Consider the following 18,875-nt stretch of genomic DNA (forward strand, 5'->3'; position numbering starts at 1 on the left):
CCACCTTTCCAGTGAGGATAACACATGGGAGCCACAAGACAACCTGGACTGCCCCGACCTTATCACCGAGTTCATGCAGAAACACAAGGAGGAGAAGAAGAAGGAGGGCAAGAGGAAAGTTGTCAGTGAGGCCTCGGGAGACTCCGAGGAGCGAGGGAGCAAGAGGAAGAAGGAGGAGGTGAGTGAAGGAAAGAGGTTACTCCAGACTGAAGAGTCCCAGAAATCTAATCTCAATATTAATGAATGCACACAGAGTGTTTCACAAATGTCTTTTAGGATTTATGTATAAATGACTCGACATTGCGACATGTAAAATAGTACTGGTGCAATGGATCACTAAAGTCACGGTTCGGTTTGGATCACGATTTTGAATCACAGATCGGATACATTTTTTGGATCAGCGCAATAAATGGCCAGTATTGGCCATTTAAGTACAGTAGGCTACCAAAAATAGTGATATAAAACACATTATACTAAATGTGGCTCTGATACAGGCTCTATCTGAACTCCTTGTCTTTACATAATTAAAACCTGTCAATCAACATGCTGCAGCTACAGCTTCAGTCTCTAAACCAGGGTTCGGCAACCTTTTTGATATGAAGTGCCCTTTTCAAAATTTCTTGTTTATTAGTGTGCCATGTTAACATTAGTTTTTTTTATGACATCACATCAAAATGTAATATCCAGGGAATCTGTAATAATCAGGACCTTGTAATTATTATTATTATTGTATATTATTATTATGGAAACATGGTTTTAGTATGCAGTCCTGATTGGTGGAAAATGGGCTGACAAAAATATCACTGTCAAAGAGCCTGAAGCGAAAAGTTGAGGTGGAAAAGCCCAGCTTTCAGTAACTTTATCTTCTGAACAGCATGGATGTTATCCTGGCTAGGACTACACATTACACTCCCTCCCTTTGAAGGGATTTATTCCACTCAAAATTAGTTAGTTTCCTGTAATATAATATTCTGAGTTCAGGGATCAACTGCTAGCGCTTTTTAACTAATGCTGCAACGAAGAAGTGTTTGTTGTTCTTAATTAATCACCTTGTAAATACCATTTACAAAAATCCCCATCACTGTTTACTAAGGTGATGTCAAGCTGCTTAAAAATTCAGTTTATTGTCACTCAAGACGACAAAGCAAACCTTCATAACTGACCAGCTTTAATCAGAACATGGCTGCTGCTGCTGCTGCTTAAAAAATGACTTGAACAGTTAATGTGTTTAAACTGTGTCTGTGCCGCCGCCATCTTGGGACAGACAACTGATCTTACAGACTCAGAAAAAGATAGTTGTACTGCTTTTGGATGTTCATGTGAAAGAAATGCTAAACTAAGCAACATGGAATAACATTTCACGGATGAAAAATGTGTTTTACAATATTATACTATTACTAAAGTGTTGAATTTAGTATCACAAAAGGTAACATTAATCCTTCTTTTAAGCTAACAGTAAGTTAAGTGACTGTCCTGATACTGAATTGAGCTAATGCTAGCTTGTGTCAGGTTATGTATGTTTTATTTGAGTGATTATTAATATCTCAGTAAGATGCTGAAAATGATGTTTGTTATGTGTGTCACTGAACAGTGCCTCACATCATTCCCCATAGACCCCCATGTGGAAAAATCCAGACTTTACATCAGAAATATATAAATGTTTACAGCCTGGTACAAAAAAACAGTTTTGGACTATGAAGCTAATTTTACACTTCATAACAACTGTTTATATAACTCACCTGTTTAAATTGTATCAAGGCTTAAATCAGCAGACTGTCACTAGCTTCAAAATATTTTGAAAAAGTTTCGTAAGTAAATCTGCATTTTTAATTTGATCAAGTATCCAGTATTACAAATACATATCTGGTATTTGAAGTAAACAGCTCAAAAATCAGTTGGAAATTCAGCCAGAAATTCTGATTTTAATTGTTGTTAGACCTTCTGCCTCCATAGACACACATGCATTAGGAGGAGCTCAATGTTCGTCAGGAAATGGCTGCCGTGTCAACAACATATCGCTCCAATAAACAGCAGCGGCCAATGTGGTGTGTGTGTGTATGTATGTATGTATGTATGTATGTATATATATATATATATATATATATATACACACTACCGGTCAAAAGTTTGGGGTCACTTAGAAATTTCCATTCCAGACACAATACCTGCTGAGATCAGTTGCATTGTTTTTTTAATCAGGGCAGCAGTTTTCAGATTACATTATGTGCTTACATAATTGCAAAATGGTTCTCGACTGTTGTAGACAGAAGTGGCTGAAGAAATGCTTGAAATTCATGCTTTTTGGTCTAAACGTCATACCCAAATTAAAAGTGGTACAGCTCCCATATACTTTGACACTTAGGGGTGTGCCTGATATCATTGGAAAGGAAACACTCAAGTTGTGTCAGGGTGATTCTAGGCCTTACTGACACAGAGTTACAGAGGCTAGAATGGAGATTTTTAATTTCTGTCCAAGTTATAAATCTGTAAAATTATTAAAATACACTGCTGTAAACACATCTGACAGGTGACAGACAACACAGCATTAGCCACGTCTCAGCTTACTACAGAAAAAAATTCAGAAGCTAAAAGACTCAAAAATGGATTTTATATGAATTCTTTTCTACAAAATACAACACTTCTCAAATACACAAACAAACCCACATCAATCACCTTTCCAATGATATCAGGCACACCCCTGAGTGTCAAAGTATATGGGAGCTGTACCACTTTTAATTTGGGTATGACGTTTAGACCAAAAAGCATGAATTTCAAGCGTTTCTTCAGCCACTTCTGTCTACAACAGTCGAGAACCCTTTTGCAATTATGTAAGCACATAATGTAATCTGAAAACTGCTGCCCTGGTTAAAAAAAACAATACAACTGATCTCAGCAGGTATTGTGTCTGGAATGGAGTGGAATGGAAATTTCTAAGTGAACCCAAACTTTTGACCGGTAGTGTATATATATATATATATATATACTGTATATAGCAGCCAATGTGGTGTGTGTGTGTGTATGTATATCTTCGGTGGATTAGACACATGAGAACAGCTGGTTGTATTCGGGGGGAAGTTTGTGAGCTTTTGGCTAATTCTGGGATTTTTAACCCATGTATAATCATTTGTTTTATTAATTTGATCTGTCCTCTTTTTAAAGTTTTTTAGTATTTTTAGTATTGACGGCAAAATAGGCTACAGAATATTTCGTTCTGTAATAAGGTGCAATATTTGAAAATCAATAAATATTTTTTTTAAATTACATTTATATCTGCATTTATAGCCTCTTTCCGACCAAGTAGTTACAGAAACGTAGTTATAGGAACAGTCCACTTCTAAACAGTTCTACTACACATCCGTCTCCATCATTTGTCCCAAAAACTCTAAGGATTAATATTATTATAACGTCTAATTTCATTTTACTTTGTAGTTTGAATTGAGGATTAAAAAGTATAAAATGTGTGGAACTCCTACTAACCTCTTGGCCTCTAAACACATCTTCAAACTGCCGCTGATCCAACAGATCTCTGTAGCAGCTCAACAACTGCTGCTGGCAGCCGGCTCCACCTGCAGCGCCACCCGGTGGAGGATTGTGGGAGTCACAGGCCAGACGGAGAGCTTTTGCTTTGGGATTGTTGTTGTTTCTTCAGTTTTTTTGGAGCCGGCACAGAGCTGTGAAAAGGTTAATCTACTGTCAGCTGTTGTCAGAGGACGCAGGGGAGGGAAACAAGAAATAAAAACACAAACTCTCCAAACCAAACTGCCAACACGCTCACTGACAGTCATTAAGTCGTTTCCTGTATATCGGTAGTTTAATTTAAAAGAAATATAGACACTTTATGATCCATTTCTGTGTGAAAGGGCCACACACACCTCTGGTAAAACTCTAAATAGAAGCCTGTCCTGTTTCTACCTTGTAGATTGGATCTGTGTGGAGCATATGCACCACTACGCTGCTCTCTGCCTGCTGTCTCCAGTCTGATGGTTATGGTGGAAGCGTAGTGTTGGAACATCAGCTCTGCTTATGTTACGCGTGCAATGTAGCCTCCAGTAGAGTTTAATACTTCTATTTTAGGTATATAATATATGGTCTATTGGTGAAGCATCATTGATCACTTTGGGGGAGGTACATGTTGTCTCCACCGGACATTACAATAATTCAGCAGAGGCAGGGACATGTAGACCAGAAAGGGGGCAATCCCACACACCCCCCTTTTATTTCCTGCCAGCTAGAATATAAAGTGCAGCTTCCAGCATGAAGCGTATCCCACAATCCACTGCAACATGAGGTCACACAGGTGGGACGCCGCCTGTGCTCTAGAGACCCGTCGACAAATATGAGTAGATATTTAAATTTATTTTTAACGTTGTTGCTTTTGCTGTGTTGGTTTGCGAGCTGCAGTCAGGAGAAAGATGCTTTTATTGTTTTAATTTGGAGATTTTCTTCTCAGCCAAGAGTGAGGGAGCGGTACATGTAAAGGTAAATGTTGGACAAAAACAAGCAGTGTAAAAAAGTATTAATGTAGTAAATATTAACAGGTAAATGTACTTAAAGTATCAAAGTAATATGTGACACGGAGGCCACTTGGAGAGATATCTGCTGCTGTACCAGTTGCTGATCTTTATCTCATTAGATGGTCAGTTAGCTCCATCTAGTGGACAGATAGTAGAACTCCATCATCTGATGGGGGACTTCTCTCACACTGACTGGGTTAGTGGACAGGTTGGACTGGTTCTGACGTCTCTCTGACTCTGAAGTTATGAACTGTGACGGCGTCTTCAGATCAAATGCACATCGACACCAGGACTGACGAGGGCCAATGAGCAGCTTCTTCTCTCCCAGAGTTTCCTCGACACATGAAGGAGGAAAGTGTCTGGAAAGTGACCTGAAGAGACTTCAGCAGGTGAGAATCTGACCAGAGGAATCTGGAAATGGTTGATGAACAGAATCACTTTGATTCAATCTGTTTGACTGGACAGAAGAAATGGTTCTTTCTGGGTTGTTCTTCAGATTTTTAGAGATAGACTATGATTCTAATGAGTGTCCATCTGAGTTAAAGGAGATGGTTTGAGAATGATTAGCATGTATTACTGTTGGTAGTTCTCAGGTCTAAACAACAGCAGAATGTTCTCAGTGAAAAACAGGGAGGGTCCAAACTGGTCGGACAGCTCTGATCAACTTGGCCGTGGTACATCTGATCCTAAACCCAGTTGTACTTTGACAGTGAGTTGTTTGTACTTTTACTGCATTACATAATTACAATAAGATCATTCTGCACTGCATTAAAAGTATAAATACACCCTGTCAAATGGCTTTTTTAGTAAGCTAAATGTACTGAAAGTATCAAAGTAAAATTACAGAGTGCAATAAAATGTCCCCTGTGAGTGTGTGTGTTTGTGTGTGTGTGTGTGTGTGAACACGCAGGGGTGTGAGAGAATGAGAATGAGGAAGATGGCAACGTAACTATGTGGGTGGCTACACCACACAAGAGTTCAAGATGGCGAGGGAAGCCATGACATTTGAGATTATTTAAAATTTAAGAATACGTTGCAGACATAAGGTATAACATTGATAATGCAGCACCTAGGTTGGTGTGGAGTTGAGCTAAATTGCACTAACATCAGATCTGTGTGAGTTTCAGGAAGGGCATGTAGATGTGTGTGTGTGTGTGTGTGTGTGTCTAAGAGAGGGTGTGTCTTTTTATTTATTTAACCTTTATTTAACCAGGTAGGCTGTTGAGAACAGGTTCTCATTTGCAACGGTGACCTGGCCAAGAAAAGCATAGGCGTGCAAGACAAGAAATAGTTTCACATTCAATACAGTACAATAACACAATAATACAAAATGCTACATAAAGTGCAGATTAAGTGGGCATTACAAATGTTGGTATGTAGTGAGGTGTAAGTAAGTCGATGGATATGCAATACATGATCAGAGAGTAAATATCACTGCTGAGATGGTGTAAAGAGTCGATGGTGTAATGAGTCAATAAACAGTTAGTCTAGTGGTCTAGTTAGTGAAGTAGAATCAGTTGTAACACAATAGATATGAATAGACAGTCTAGATAAATGCTAAAGTGTAGTGTGAAGTCAATAATATTAGTGCAGGTTGTGGTCTATTAAGTGAGGTAGATCAGTAATAACACAGTAACAGTAATATAAATGCTGAATGTAGAGAAAAGACAATATACAGTTAGTGCAAATGGTGGTCTAGCTAGTGATGTAGATCAGTAATAATACAATATGTGTTGGAGCCATTTAATTGGCAATCAGCGTGTGACGCTGGGGGTGGAAGAGTTTATTTAAATGGGGCCTAATTGCTTCAGCTGTGTTGCGCACAGCAAGGTCACAGTTTGTTTGACCGTGGTTACGTGTATGATAACGTGGTAAGATTGAAAGAAGAATTATTATTTTGTTTTATTATTTTGCTGGTCACTTAAAATAAACGGATTGCCATATCCAACTTTAAGTTTGAACTCTTGGACAAGTTATTCATTAGCAATTGTTGGTTTAAAAACGCGTAAATTACAGACCAAACAAAGGAACAAATGTGCGCCAACAATATGCATGAATAAATAGACAGTCTATATAAATGCTGAGATGTAGTAAAGAGTTAATATACAATTAGTGCAGAATGTGGTCTAGACAGCGACGTAGATCAGTAGATGTGCAAAAAGTGTGTGACAACAAAGTTGGGAAGGGGAGGGGAATATTGCAAAGTAGCGTCTGTCATCAGAGAAAAATGCAAGGAGTGTCAGAACTGGTCAGACAGCTTGGTGATCCATTTACTGTAACTAAAACACAGACATCTTCCAACACTGAGACAGACTTGGTTTGACTGAAAGCTGTTTACACGGTCCATGTGTCAACTGTCCCAGAGACTCCGAGTCCTTCCATGGACCTGAGTCCTGTACTACGAATCCAGATCAACATGCTTTTCAGTTACCCGGCTTCACCTGACCTAACAACCGCGGTCCTGTATAAGCTATGTCACGGACGATGGTTATCAAACTAGTTTCCCAATCCAGCGACTGGTGCGTTTACATAAAAGGGCGTGTTTTTGCACAGCATGACCAATCACAAACATCTACCAGACCTGCATATTTTACATAAGAAGAGCAAACTATAATTCTACATAAATATGAAGAACACAGTCACGGTTTTACAGACAAAACGCAATACAGTCGCTGCTTCCTACAACAGGAAGGAAAGCTGGCAATAGCCAACGCTGTAAATGCGTAAATCACAACTCCTATCAATATCACTTCCCCATCAGTCAGGACCAAGATCTGACCATAATTACACTTGTGCTTTCCATAAACTGTCATTGCTTTAGCCTATTATTTCAGTTGCAACCCTGGCAGTGGTAAGCGATCATGAGAGAAAATAAAAAAAACATAAAATATAATTCAAACCAATGTGTGAAAATCTATATCTTTCATAAAAATACCCATCAGGGAATGTTAACGGTTTTGTTGGTCTCTAAATGTTTTAACATTTATGAGCTCACCTCTCTCTCTCCGCGCACCGAGCTCCACCTGATCTTCTCAGAACGGTGACGCTGTTATCTACTGAGTATTGATTGGTCATTAGGCGGTGCTTTTACACCGGTGGATCTCTGATCCCCCGACCAGGTTAGGTGTTCAGCATAAGTGACCAAAGCGATTTAACCCAGTAACAAGTGATCCACCGTCATGATACCCAAAACCCTGGGTTGTACCTGAAGTTACCTCGGTAACGCCAAATCTTGCTTCGTAGTACAGGCCTCCGCTCAGTGTGCCTGATGGAAAGAGCTGATTCACTGTCTTCTATGTTTACGGTGTTTTAAGCCCCCAACATCGCCTCCCAGGCAGCGCTGCCTGGAAGGCACTAGGATTAGATCATGTTTAGGGTTAGGTGTCTTGAAGTCAACTGTTGCAGCGCTGCCTGGAAGGAGACGTTGTGGCCTTAAAACACCATCAAGCGTTTTCTGCAGTATCTGTGACATGTTAGAGAGGGATGAGAGACTAATGTGTCCTGTGATGAAAAGCTTGTTATAGTGACAGAGGTCATCTCTCTCCTCTTTAAACGAGTGTCCATCTGAGTTAAAGGAGATGGTTTGAGAATGATTAGCATGTATTACTGTTGGTAGTTCTCAGGTCTAAACAACAGCAGAATGTTCTCTGAGTTCACATCAGTGAAAAACAGGGAGGGTCCAAACTGGTCGGACAGCTTTGATCAACTTGGCCGTGGTACATTGGATCCAAAACACAGTTGTACTTTGGCAGTGAGTTGTTTGTACTTTTACTGCATTATAGAATTACCGTGACATCATTCTGTACTGCGGTAAAAGTATCAATAAACAGAAGTTAAAGTTTGGCTTTGAAATTCTTACTTTGGTAAAAGGAGAAAAAGTATTATCAGCTAAATGTACTTAAACAATAAAAGTAAAATTACTGAGTGCAGTAAAAGTGTGTGTGTGTGTGTGTGTGTGTGTGTGTGTGTGTGTGTGTGTGTGTGTGTGTGTGTGTGTGTGTGTGTGTGTGTGTGTGTGCAGGGGGGTGTGCGTGAGAGAGAGAATGAGGAAGATGGCAACATAACTACGCGGGTGGCTACACAACACAAGAGTTCAAGATGGCGAGGGAAGCCATGAGAGTTGAGATTCTTTTAAACTTAAACATACGTTGCAGACATAAGGTATAACATTGATAATGCAGCGCCTAGGTTGGTGTGGAGTTGAGATAAGTTGCAATAACATCTGATCTGTGCAGTCACAGACTATGTGAGTGTCAGGAAGGGCATGTAGATGTGTGTGTGTGTGTGTGTGTGTGTGTGTGTAAGAGAGGGCGTGTCTGTCATCAGTGAAAAATGTAAGCAGTGTCAGAACTGGTTGGACAGCTTGGTGAATCATTTACTGTAACTAAAACACAGACATCTTCCAACACTGAGACAGACTTGGTTTGACTGAAAGCTGTTTACATGGTCCATGTGTCAACTGTCCCAGAGACAAACTGGCTACAGTGACAGAGGTCATCTCTCTCTTCTTCAAATGAGAGTCCATCTGAGTTAAAGGAGATGGTTTGAGAATGATTAGCATGTATTACTGTTGGTAGTTCTCAGGTCTAAACAACAGCAGAATGTTCTCTGAGTTCACATCAGTGAAAAACAGGGAGGGTCCAAACTGGTCAGACAGCTTTTATCAACTTGGCCGTGGTACATCTGATCCAACTTTGACAGTACTTTGACAGTGAGTTGTTTGGACTTTTACTGTATTAAAAGTTACCATAAGTTCATTCTGTACTGCATTTAAAGTACCAACAACTCACTGTCAAAGTACAACTGGGTTTTGGATCAAATGTATCACGGCCAAGTTGATCAGAGCTGACAATCAGGATCACTTTGATCACATTGTGCTATGTCGCTGTTTAACTGGAAAGTAGAAAGGTTTCTTTATGCTGATTGGCTAATTCAAAATATGTATTTGAAATATTCTGTAGAATTTCTCTCTGCGTTGAAGAACAATGATTTTAGACAATATTTACATGTAAAGCTGTTTGTATGTCTTAAAAAGCAACAGTTTGATTGTCTTCTGAGTTCATGTCATCAGTGAAAAATGCCTTGAGTGCCTAAACTGGTTTGACAGCTTGGATCAACTTTTTTGTCTGTTTTTTAACTCTTAAAACTCTGTGTTACATGCTCAAATACAGCCATCTTCCAACACTGAGACTGACCTGGTATTATTGAAGACCCTTTAGCACAGTCCATGTCTCAACTGTCCCAGACTGTACCAGTCTTTATAACTATTTGTCTAGATGGACCAGAGCCAGCCCAGGGTGGAAGGGGACTTAGGGGCCCTCTGCCGTCAAGAGCCCTAAAGGAAGAAAAATGTGAACTATTAATTAGGGACCTAACACCAAATGGCGCAAGCACCCTTTTATTTTAGTAGAAATTTTAAATTGGGATGTAAAAATTGGGTTTTGGGCACAGTTGTCAGAACTGGTGTAAACTGCTGTAATGATTGAGTTTTGGGAGCTCTGGTCCCTCCCCCCCTTCAAAAGCACACTTTGGGTTGTGATGGTTCCTTTTTATGTTCAAAATTTTAGGGATCCATCATCTCCTCACTGAACTTTTGACCGTTTTATAATATGGTATATCATGGTAAAACAGCACAATGATAGTATACATTTTATCTACACTATCTACTTCCCACTAAGTGTTAGTCAGTGTGACAGTAGGCGGGAGCCCCTTTAAAACACAGCCCAGGTGGGCTAAAATGTGTTGACGAACCTTAATTGTTGAACATCATGCAGGCCTCTGATATAAATCCTCCTCCTCCTCCTATCCGGGCAGTCCTTTTTTGGCCCACTAATGAAGCAGAAATGGCTTTTAAAGACAAAGTCATGTTTCAATGAAACACCAGATACATGTATGTGAAAACAAAAATCCCTTTGTTGATCTAAAAAGACAGATTCATACAGAAAATGTTTTCAAAACAAACGTTTATTTTAGTACAATTACCTATTCAACTGTTTGGTCAGTTTTTAATTCAGGGGACAGACCCACGTGATGCGTTCACAGGTCAGCTGCCGTCAAGGTCTATGGTCGAAACCTAAAATAGATGAGAACAGGAAAAATTCAGCTTCCTCACTGAACTTTTGAATTTTGTCACAGTTTATCTCTCTGGATATTTTTTCATTAAAACTGTTTAGTTATATTGTAGACACAGAAAAATGTGTTGTCTATCTCCGCCAGATATAAATCTACGAGGGGCCGGGTTTGATTGATTCTCGTGAGCGGAGCCGTAGGAAACGTATTTCTTACGATATCCTAGAAATGAATGGAGGTCGGTAGTTGAGTTTAGCCAACAAGAAGTGAGCCTCATGCTGCGACAACGGCAACGTATTCTCATGAACGTTGGTATCAAACGAGAATGGACACAGACCAAAACGTATGATATCCTACGAAATTAGGAGGCCGCAGCCTGGTCACGTGACCCCTGGCTGGTCTGCTCTAAGATCAGGACTGGACTTCAGTTACCAAACCTGAGCTCCTGTCACTGCCCGATGTGAGTCGCGCATGCGTCACTTTGCGACAAGTAGCCTACAAGATGCTGACAGCTTTTTGAGCTAACGTTAGCAATCAAACAATTGTAGATAGCTAAAACCTTTTTGAAATGACTGCTAGCTACAAGTTAGCAATCAAACACAACAAAGGCTGTCACGTGAATGGTGTTTGGAGCTAGCAATCAAACAGTCTTTCTCCTTAACTTCTTCAAGACATGAACACCTGTTTCCTGGGTGAAAGTCTTGTGTTTTCTCCTTAACTTCTTCAGGACATGAACACCTGTTTCCTGGGTGAAAGTCAATGTGCTGCTTACAGTAATAAATACGTGGAATATATTACCAATTACAGTGCTTCACTTTTTACAGCTATATGTACGAATGCTTCATGAGAACAGGCTGGAAGCAGCAATGCTACTTTCAAAATCACGCAAACTTTATTCAACATTAACAACGCTGCCTTTATTGTGAAAAACTAACTGAAGTAAGACACCACAGCTGAACAGGGTCAACATTGAACTGACAGACATCAGCTGATTACTTACATTAAGACATTAAAAATTGTAATACATTTTTTATGTATTACAAGTTTTCAGAAATTTGTTATGTCAAAATATGTAAATGAGAAATTATCTATTGCTAACTTTCTGTGAATTCAGGAGATAAATCGACAGACACAAAACGAGACAAAATGTAGTAAAAAATAAATGTTTTGCTTTAGACATGGAAGATAAATAGCTTCAAAATCTAGAAACTGACCAGTGCATGAAAAACATGTTTAGAAGTACAAGTACAAACTCTTACTGAAGTACAAAAGTATCAGTATCCGAACATAGTCCTGCTGGAAGTGTCACAGAGAGGTGTTTTACTGCTTTGCTTTTGTCAGATGTTAACGTTGTTAAATATAGCGTTGTTGAAATAGGGCTTATCAAACTCAACATGGCTAAGAGCCCGATTTTTTGTCATGACTTAAGTAAACATACACGCCCACTTTCTTAAGCCAAGTGGCGTGTTATCGTGAGTCACACGCGTGTAAAACAAAAAGGTTGGGTTTAGGAAAAGAACATTGGGCAAGGCTTTAGTAAAAAACTAAAACAATGTGACAAAAAATGAGTTGGCACATATCTTCATGAGAACTCACCTATCTACAGCTAGAAAGTCCAGTGTTGTACAGCTAGAGGAGACACACCATCTACAGCTAAACTCCTTACATGGACAGCCGAGGAGACCCCACCTACTACAGCTATGGGAGACTACCTAATACAAGACAATGTAGGCCAAATCTACAGCTGGAAAAACACCTATCTAAAGCTAGCGGATGCGTCTTGATAACACGCTAAGGAATGCACCTATCTTAGCTAGAGGAGACCCCACCTATCTATACATACCCCCATTTTCAGGAGATGAGTCCGGTCTCCTGGGTCTAAGTCCTGTGTTGTTTGACCCGACCAACCTCCCTCAACAAAGATTTTCCCTTTATTTCAAATACTACTTTGAAGCAACGGTCGTCAAAACTTTAGAATCTCAATTCACACGCAATCGCAAGGTAATGTAAGTCAATGGAGGCCGTTGATAAACATGCTAAAAAAGTTCCGTAGCCATCGTAGAAAAAAAGCCAAAGAAATGTTGCAAAAAGCGGCAAAAAATGTGGGAAAAAAAGCAACAAACTTTTCTATAAAAGTGACAAAAACTTTGATAAAAAGCGTAAAAAACATTTTAAAGAAGGCGCCTAAAGGCAGAGGTGGGTAGAGTAGCCAAAAATTGTACTCAAGTAAAAGTACTGTTACTTCAGAATAATATGACTCAAGTAAAAGTAGTCATCCAAATAATTACTTGAGTAAGAGTAAAAAAAGTACTTGGTGAAAAAACTACTCAAGTACTGAGTAACTGTTGAGTAGTCCTAACGTCTGATTTACTTTTTAACACAAGCATTTAATCAGATGGACAAAAATACAAAATAATCATTTTTAGGCAAATTATAGTTCATCCAATCAATAAAATAAATTAAAATTAATTAATTACAAAATAGCTTAGATTAAAATAATCCAGGTAAATTCAAGTACTTAAAAAATAAAATCAATAAAATAATAATACATAAAAAATAAATAAGCACAAGTAACACAAATTTCCAAACCTTTATACTTTTTTACCAGGCTCTGCAGGCAGAACTAGAACAAGGTAATGGAGCTGCTGTTTGGCACTTTTACTAAGGTAAACAACAAGTGTAATTATGGTCAGATCTTGGTCCTGACTGATGGGGAAGTGATATTGATAAGAGTTGTGATTTAAATATTGGGACTGTCTACAGTGTCTCATATATTTTTTTTTTGAGTCTCATAAAGCCCCCAAAAAGCTTTGCTCCTGTTTTAAAAAGCAACAAAAGCGACTGTATTGTCATTTTGCCTGTAAAACCGATGTCTGTGTTCTTCATATTTAAGTAGAATTATAGTTTGCTCTTCTTATGTAAAATATGTGGCTATTGGTCATGTTGTGCAAACATCGCCTCTTTTATGTGAACGTGCGCGCCGCTGGATTGGGAAACCCTGATGGTTGGTTGGACCGCGGTTGTTAGGTTAGGTGAAGCCGGGAACTGAAAAACCTTCCAGATCCAGGGCATGTTGATTTGATTGGAGTGGTTTTAATAAACAGACGTTTGAAAATGTTGATTCTGACATTTTTTTTGTTTTGCTACGACTGTAAAGCTGACCCGTCCGTTCTCTTAATACATCCATGGTCCGGTCCGCGCCTATGAGATTGAGTATGTGGTCTTTCCTGTCATCAAATGTATATATTTATGACTGCACAACCTGACGTTTGATTGGTGAAACACAGTCACGAGGTATAGAGGCTTTAGCAGAAGTCTCTCTCTGTCAAAATAAAACAAAATAAAATGAGGCGACGCAGGGGGATAAAAACAATGCCACGACGCCACGCCTTTGATACCAAATAGAGGTAAAAAAAAAAGTAACGAGCTCATTGTAGCCTTTTTTGAGGTAGCGGAGTAACAGTACAGTTTCTTCTTCACAAATCTACTCAAGGCTAGAAAAAAGTAAAAGTATAGTGATTTAAAACTACTCCTAAAAGTATAATTTTTTCAAAACCTTACTCAAGTAAATGTAACGGAGACTAAATGTAACTCATTACTACCCACCTCTGCCTAAAGGATCGAAAATAAATCGCCAAAATCGGCAGAAATAAATTTGGAAAAACTTTGGAAAAAGGCTTAAAATTTTTTTTGAAAAAACAGAAATGTGTCAAAACTAGGTGGGCCAAAACTGATTCTGAACCTAAACTGATATGACACGTGTGCTTTAAAGTTAAGAACAAACTTCTGATACAGCTGAAGCCTGATTGGACTTCAGATCAGGCTCGGCCTGTAAAAGACATGAACAGACCTAAGGGGACCACTAAGGCCTATATAAAAAAGAGACTTCAGATACAGGGGCTGAAACCACAAAGGTCTATATAAAAACTGCAATCAAACAAATTAAAAACCACTAAGTTTTGATAAAAACTTGAGATACAGTTTAGGGGACCACTCAGGTCTTGACAAAAGAGACTTCAGATACAACAGGAAGGGACCACTCATCTCTTAGAGCCCCTTTAAATAATCCTGATTTCCATATTGACCAAAATAAAAGCATCCAAAGGTTTTTATTCCATAATTTAAATAATCCTGATTTCAATATGTCTCGCCTCAAAATCGAACAGCACAAATCCAAATGTCCCGTCTGTCCTGACGTTCTGCAGTCCAGTCTGAGCGGCCAATCAGAAGCTGGTCTCGTTCATGTGCGGTTTGGGACTGGTGGGTGGGCTGGCGGCATCGGGGCTGTCTGTGGTCACCGGGCTGTCCGTGGTCACCGGGGACGCCGGTATGTTGGTGGGAAACAGGCCAATAAGGAGCTGGTTGAGCCATCACTGCAGCAGTGTTAGCATGTAGGCTAACTCCACAATGCATATTCATGACTCAACCAAATCCTTCTTGTTGGTTATTGGCTGGAACACTGTTTGTTATGGTTGGGGGGCAGGTTGGCCCTGTTTGTTTTTGTTGCTGTTTGTGGAGCCTGGGTTGTCTACAGAGACTGCGTTTTTTACAGTGTGTTCAGGGGACAGGCAGCTAGCAGATAGTGAGGAGATGTTTTTTTACAGTGTGTTCAGGGGACAGGCAGCTAGCAGATAGTGAGGAGATGTTTTTTACAGTGTGTTCAGGGGACAGGCAGCTAGCAGATAGTGAGGAGATGTTTGCTGTATGTGACAAAAATTTTGTAACCTAAAAAATGCGTCACATCACTTAGAGCACCTTTAAGAAGTCAAATGTAGCTCTGCTGACAAAGTGAGACAGGACTGGAGGTTGTCTGTATTACTGTATTATAGCATATATTTATATTCTATCTTCCTTTTTATATGATGTAGGCTACTAAATTATATCTGATACTAAGTTAAACTATGTTTTATTGCTGCACTGTTCTATACTGTACAGTATATGATATATTATATTAACGTAAGTTCTCAGGGCAGTAAAATGTTCCCTGTGTAATTTAATATTTGATATGATCAGATTATTCTGATGCGTTCAGGTGAACACTGTGAACAGAAGACAGCTTCTCTCTCCCCCTCCCTTCCTCTCTCTCTCTCTGGTATACTTCCTGTTCTTTGTGTGGCAGTCTTGTTGTGACGCAGATGTTTGCTCCACGTTAAACATTTGGTAAGTAAAACTTTTCAGCTGATTTTTTTTATCATTCATTAAACTGTAAAAATGTGTTTAGTTGGAGAAGAGTTTAGTTTGGTTAGAGTTAACTGTAAAAGTTATCAACTCGTAATCCTAACAGCCACCGTGTTCAGGATCACCAGCTGCTCTAACAACAGGAGCTAACCAATGCTAACCATGCTAACCATAATGGAGCTGTTTCCAAATCAATATTTGAGAAATCAAATGTAGCTCTGCTGACAAAGTGAGACAGGACTGGAGGTGATCTGTTAGTGTGAGGACAATAAATGACTCATCAAACATTACTGAAACTCACTTATTATTCATATTTCAAACACACAACTCATGAAAGAGTCTGAAGTCTCTAATGTTTATTCTGTACTGCAGTTAAAGTACTAATACACACATACACTGCATTAGTTAAAGTTCTAAGTTGAAGATTTACTGAGTTAAAAGTAGTTTATCAGTAAATGTATTTAACAAAGTAAAAGTAAAGAACTATTATCAGCTAAAGTCATCAGTTCCACTTCCCCTCAGCCCCAGATATGATGTAACAGGTTTTTATTTTTTTACAGTCATGAGCAGCAGAGAGTTGATGTTGCTGATCTTTATCTCATTAGATGGTCAGTTAGCTCCATCTAGTGGACAGATAGTAGAACTCCATCATCTGATGGGGGACAGCTTAAATCATCAGTGAGAAATGAAGGATGTGTCAGAACTTGTCAGACTACTTAGATCCTCCTGGTGTCATGTGTTGTATTCAACCCACAGCCATCTTCCAACTACTGAGACAGACTTGGTTTGTGTGTTCCTGAAGGAAAGAGCAGCTGATTCTCTGTTTTCTACAGTATCTGTGACATGTTAGAGAGGAATGAGAGACTAATGTGTCCTGTGATGAAAAGCTTGTTATAGTAACAGAGGTCATGTCTCCCAGCAGGTGAGGACTCTGCTATGAGTCAGTGTGAGGACAGAGAGGAGGGAGCCCCTCCCTCTAAAACCACTCTGTGTGGGGACCATGACAGCCAGACCAAAGCTCAGAGGTGAGATGATGATGGACTCTTCTCCATGTTAGAGCTCAGCACTCACATCACTCCTCCATCATGATTCACACTGAATATATATGTATATTATATTAACTATATACTTTATTAGTCAGAAAAGAGCCAGCGACTGATAATCATCTGAGATGAGACAGCATCTTTCATCAGATTACATTTTGGTGAATAGTTACTGATCCACTGTCTTTGTTTGTATCAGGATGCAGCAGCAGAAACCTGGACCTGAACCCAGCTGTGTGTCCATGAAGAGTGACTGGTCTATGGGTCGTATTATTGAGTTTAAAGATGGACAAGCTCCTGATGAAAGGTAAGAATTTAAAAGTGAACGTTGTAATTATCTGACTCTCCTGAGAAGAAGAATCCAGACTTGGTCCAGAGCTTCGTAGTCTGTTGTAGGACTCAACGATATAATGTGTCAGCAGTGACATCACAGTGTACACCTACTGTATAAATATATAAATAAAATTAACTTCTTACTTTATTAGTCAACAAAGAGCCAACGATGAGACAGCATCTTTCATCAGATTACATTTTGGTGGATAGTTACTGATCCACTGTCTTTGTTTGTATCAGGATGCAGCAGCAGAAACCTGGACCTGAACCCAGCTGTGTGTCCATGAAGAGTGACCGGTCTATGGGTCCTCCTATTGAGTTTAAAGATGGACAAGCTGTTGATGAAAGGTCAGAATTTAAAACTTTGTTATTATCAGACTCTCTCAGAGCTTCATGGTCCAGGTTCGACAATGCCAGGTTCTGATCTGATGCCCAGTGATACCAGGACCAGAACCACCAGACAGATTAATTGGTTTAAAGAAATGCCAATAAACCAGATCAGAACCTTTTTTGGAAGTCATTTTAATAGTAGTAATAATAACACAACATAAAGAGACCAAAACAACCCAACGCTAAGTTATACAGCCCTGCACACTGGACTTGTACCTTTCACTGTATCTGTGCTGGTTCCTCCTGCTCCATACTCCTCCTGCCTGTCCTCCTCCTCTTCATCATTTTCCTCCTCATCACCACCATGACTGGACTTAACTAATAACAATAGAAACAGTAATAAACTTGAATATGTTGCATACTGTATTTACATACAAAATAAAAGACTTGTAAACTTGTGATAGACTAGAATTATCGGCATATATTAATGAGTTTAGGAAGTCATTGTTATAATAGCATAATAAATGCATATTCCCTCTCAAACCCACTTTGACCTAATGCACACATATTACTGCCAAACGTACCAATAGTGCACCTGTCATGTCTCTTCTTCTGGGTCCTGGTCCTGCTTCATCAGTGCTGCTCTCGCTGACAGTGCTAACCTTGGCCTTTCCTCTAAGGAGCATGGCAGTTAATTTAGAGCATTTTACAGCATCCTGCTCCAACTGTTTTTTTTTTTTAATCTCAAGTTTTTCAGTTTTCTCTGTGTAACCAACAATTCAAAACTATCTGTAACTTCAGAGGGAGGTGACATGGCTGAGGGTCAGGTTAAGCCAATCAGATTTTTTTTTTATCAATATATTTTTATTGAGCATCAATAATAATACAAAACATCCACAATGGGACAGCACAGCAGAATGACATAAAAACAATGCTCAATGTTTTTCTGGAGCAGTGAGAGGTTGAAAATGTCGATGAAGACATCTTCCAGTTGACCTGCACACACCTTAAAGGTGCTCTAAGCCATGTCACATGTTTTTTAGGCTACAACATTTTTTGTCACATACAGCGAACATCTCCTCACTATCTGCTAGCTGCCTGTCCCCTGAACACACTGTAAAACAACGTGGTCTCTGTAGACATCCCAGGCTCCACAAACCCCAACAAAAACAATATGTGCCAACCTAGGAGGTTGAGTTGTTTGCTTTTCTTTGAACCAATCACAAATGTCTTGGGCGGCGTTAAGCTTCGGACGCGACGGTGGCTAAAGTCTCGGAAAGAACTTGTTTTGGTGGAACACAAAAGAAGAACGCCACATTCAATATTAAATGAAGTCAACTGTTGACACAATACAGTAACGTGAGCTATTTAAATTAGCTGTTACATGGTTAAACCTCACTGGCTCTTA

General features: G+C 39.4%; 3 protein-coding genes across 3 annotated transcripts in view; 1 reads left to right on the plus strand and 2 right to left on the minus strand.

Annotated features, from left to right (window-relative positions):
* The window catches only part of LOC114552945 (heterochromatin protein 1-like), a 600,023-nt gene that overhangs the window by 519,340 nt on the left and 61,808 nt on the right, over positions 1-18,875 (minus strand). The window lies entirely within an intron of this gene.
* The window catches only part of LOC114553107 (NACHT, LRR and PYD domains-containing protein 3-like), a 582,600-nt gene that overhangs the window by 516,236 nt on the left and 47,489 nt on the right, over positions 1-18,875 (minus strand). The gene's annotated exons all lie outside the window — the stretch shown is intronic.
* LOC114553116 (zinc finger protein 271) overlaps positions 1-18,875 on the plus strand; it is a 687,947-nt gene that overhangs the window by 219 nt on the left and 668,853 nt on the right. The gene's annotated exons all lie outside the window — the stretch shown is intronic.

The sequence above is a fragment of the Perca flavescens genome, chromosome 3, assembly GCF_004354835.1.
Source record: "Perca flavescens isolate YP-PL-M2 chromosome 3, PFLA_1.0, whole genome shotgun sequence".
Taxonomy (NCBI): domain Eukaryota; kingdom Metazoa; phylum Chordata; class Actinopteri; order Perciformes; family Percidae; genus Perca; species Perca flavescens.